We start from the raw sequence: 3,869 nt of genomic DNA, 5'->3' as shown, positions 1-3,869 counted from the left end.
GGGGGGTGGAGGGTGGGGGGGGTTACTCACCAAATATGAAGAAGAAAGACGATAAGAGAAGAAAGCAGCGATTAAAGACAAACATCACAGACAACACCAGTCTGTACTGCAGGGACGACAAAAACGTACACAGACGGCCCCCGCCCCAACTGTAATCCACGCAACAATATAGTGCAGAATACGATATAAGCTCAGCACGCCCCCTCACTTTCCACCTCAGGTGCCGTGTTGACTAGACTTCAAAACAGTATTTTAATGAAGGGCCGTATAGTATTTGTTTTATTTAGAAAAAAAAAAAAAGATTTGTTTCGTTAGCAAGGGCGCTAATGCTAATTTGCCTAATATTCGTTGTACTTCTCTCAAACAAGTCAAGGCAGTTTCATCTGTTTCAGGTAAATCCAACTTCACTGAATAAGTTCTGCCTTAAAGTACAGCAGTGGTTCCCAAAGCGGGGGGCGGGGCCCTCGTGAGGCACACAGCTATTGTTGCAATATTGTGTTGTGGGGCAACAGGATGTCAACATTTTTTTTTTCATTCAGTTCAGCGAAGAGGTGAAGGTCAATAGCAATGAATTTGTTGACAGGATGGGCGTCTACAGAAGGGGGCGCTGCAGAAACGGTTTGGAAAAGACAACTTTTCGGCTGCCGCTCCAGTCACCGGGAACTCCTTAAGGAACTGTTTAAAGTACCTTGTCTCCATAAAACAACACACAGTGAGACGTCATCCTGCTCAAGGGGGCAGTGAAGTACCAAAAATCTGCCCGACACACCGAGGGGAGGGGGGCGGGGGGGCAGACTACTACATATCGTGTACAACTCTGAGTATAATAGTACTACAGTACAGGAGTGCATATTTGAGGACTTTTCACCCTCTGGCTCCATTGTCTCCGTTGCCGTAGCGCTGACCCGCCACATCGTCAGGGCATGACGTACAATAATGTCACTTTGCTCAAAACACTCTGACCTTTGACCTTCGCAATAAATGCACACGTCCTGCGCCGCGTAATCGAGAGTGGCGTTTAAAACCCATCCCAACAATGAGCGGCTCCGGGATTCTTTCAGAGTAAAATAGTGACAGTTGATGTCATTTCAGAATCAACCTTTTCACAATGACGTGTCAAACGTTCTCAGTTCTCCGACATAAAGACGGCGTCTCGGTGGGTGGAGTTCACGGCTCTGCCACTATTCTGTAAATTGGAGCTCCTGTTCTGGAAACGTTCTTATTCAAATGTTCGTACTTCTCCGTCGGCAGGTTGATTTTGTTTTTTGTACCCAGTCGTACGCTTCACTTTTCTTTTGTACGAAAAGGACGAGGAGTTCAAGGCAACGTCTGTGTTGTTATCTGATTAGAGCAGTGATTCCCGGCTACTGGGACGAGCTGCGGAAAATTATCCAATTTCACTGAATCGCTGTGAAATTTTTAAAAAATTTTTTTATTATTGGAATATTTTTTTCTGGACCAGGCAAAACAATTAAATACACCTCCACTATGTGGCAGCGCAAAGGTTTAAAAACGTAAAAAGGTGAGATTAATCGCTGTTAAAAAGCGGATCTTTCTTCAATTCCTGTTTACATGAGTTTACATGTTTGGTGTTCAACTAAACAGGAGCAGGTTTCACCTGGTGAATTGTAAGTAAATTGAAAATAGAAGATTATATTGTACCTTTTGCAACATTTTTCAGGTTTTCGTGGTCCGTCGTATGATTTTTTCTAAAATATGTGACGCGGTTCAAAAAACCTCGTACAAGTACTGTATACGTACAGTACTACCCTGTGGGATATTTGTCTGTGTTTACATCTCCGAGATTCTCTGCTCAATCATCTTTGCGTAAGTCATTCACTTTTTTTATATATATATATCTTCCCAGACTGGTGTTTCATTAACCCCGCGGTGACACCGACGCCCCCTCTCAGTCACCTCTGGTATTGTCTGCTCCAGCCGCTCACTCCCGCGCAGCGCCACAGACCGCTAATAAATAATGGACACTGAAATCACTCTGTTCTCCCTCGGCCGTAATTAACTGACTTGATGTTTTCAAGGACGGGAATAATGAAAACAAAATGCAGCTAATTAGGAGTGAGTTAAGATTCACACAAAGAGTTCAGATCTTTAATTAATTTTCCTGTGCGCTCCATTGTCAGGGAAGAAAACAGCTTTGTTTACAGTGCGCTGTTTGCGACACTGGTTTGGAGAGAGCGCTCGCTACGGAGGCACAGCGGGGTCTCTGAAAGGTCCCCTTACCACACACACACACACACACACACACACACTCTCTATACCCCCGTCACCTTGAACAGCAGAGTGGATCGTGAAGACTGAAGGACTAAAGAGCTCAGTCAGGTAAAAAAAAAAAAAAAAAGCACTTTTCAACCGCGAACAAATGCGACTCGGATCAGAACAGCCTTGATGGATTTGGAACACTTTAAACCGAAGTAAAGCCTTGGCGTTGAAGTAGCGCCTCATGTGGTACTCACTCTCCAATCAATGTAAATATTATATATATATGTGTGTGTTTTTAAAGGAATGTTACGACGAGATTTACTTGAAAATTGACAAATCTAAAAACTGCGTTCGTCGTCAGTTCATCAGTCACTGGCACTGTTTCAATAACGCCCTGAAGCAGTGGCAACATCAAGTCAGTAGGGGGTGTAAAAATGTTTTTTTTTTTTTTATGGTCTTAATACCCGACAAAACTGCAGTAAATCTATGGCGTGTACCACAGGGGTATGAAGCTGTAACACGTTTGTACTCTGAGCTGTTTTCAGTCAGTACTGGAGAATTTTCTAAATATTGTATCTCAGCACCACATTCACACCTCGCTGATAAAGATCTCGTGCTCAGAAAACGTGCGTGGGAAAAGGAGTAAAACGAGCGCTGCAGGTCACGCAGCTAATAATAAGATCGCAACTGCGTTGAGCTAGCTGCAAAGTTTATTATAGACCGGTGGTGGTGGTTTACGGGGGATGTTGTAGTCGACACGTGATGAGGTCATGAAGTGGAGGTCGTCTAATCAAGTCAATCTGGAGAAAAAAATAACACCGACAGAGTTTCATGTTCTTCAGAGTTTAAATTTACGACCAAAAACTGGAACAGACGTCGATCTGCAGAAGAGATGTTTGATTTACATTAAGTTGAATAAAAAAAACAAAAAAAAAAACGGATGATCATCTAACGCTGAAACAGTAACCTTTTTTATTTTTCACCCTTTAGCTGGTCCTCGGAGCTAATGCTGAAAAAGTAACCTTTTTTATTTTTCACCCTTTAGTTCATGCTGACCAGATTCTGGGTTGTTGGTTCGACTCCAATCGCCACGATGTTTCTAACTATGTATTAGAAACAAACACGCTCTCTATCTTATTATTAGCCACCGTGCTAGCTGCTAATGCGTCATCATGCTAACTAACTGAACCCGGCCCCTTTTGCAGTCGTGTGTTTTTGAACGACCGGGTTCATTTTGTGTCGACGGAATCTTCGTCTTTTCACGCGGCGGTGCTAGCTCAGTTAGCGGACTAGTCCCTGGGGGGTCGGGGGGGGTGTGTGACCCGCCCACTGTAGGGCTCGCACCTTCACTGCATCCTCACTGACACGGACATCACCGCAGCCGGGGGTCAAGGGTCAGACGGAGCAATTTGTCCTTTGTTTCTGCCTTTCTACCCCTCGGTTCATCCGTTCGTGTGTTTCTGCCCCGATCCTCCGCCGGGGATTGATACGTTTGACGGGTGAGGAGAAAAAAAAAGAAAAAAAAAGAGAAAAAAGAAGAGACGTTTCTTGCAAGTGTAAATAAACACGTCAACGTCTTCATCCATGACACACACACACACACGTCAGTTCAAGTGTCTCTGCAGAGGTGGGCGTGTGTGTGTCCTGGT

Source organism: Cynoglossus semilaevis, chromosome 8, assembly GCF_000523025.1.
Source record: "Cynoglossus semilaevis isolate Cse_v1.0 chromosome 8, Cse_v1.0, whole genome shotgun sequence".
Classification (NCBI taxonomy): Eukaryota; Metazoa; Chordata; class Actinopteri; order Pleuronectiformes; family Cynoglossidae; genus Cynoglossus; species Cynoglossus semilaevis.
Note: the sequence above shows the minus strand (reverse complement) of the source record.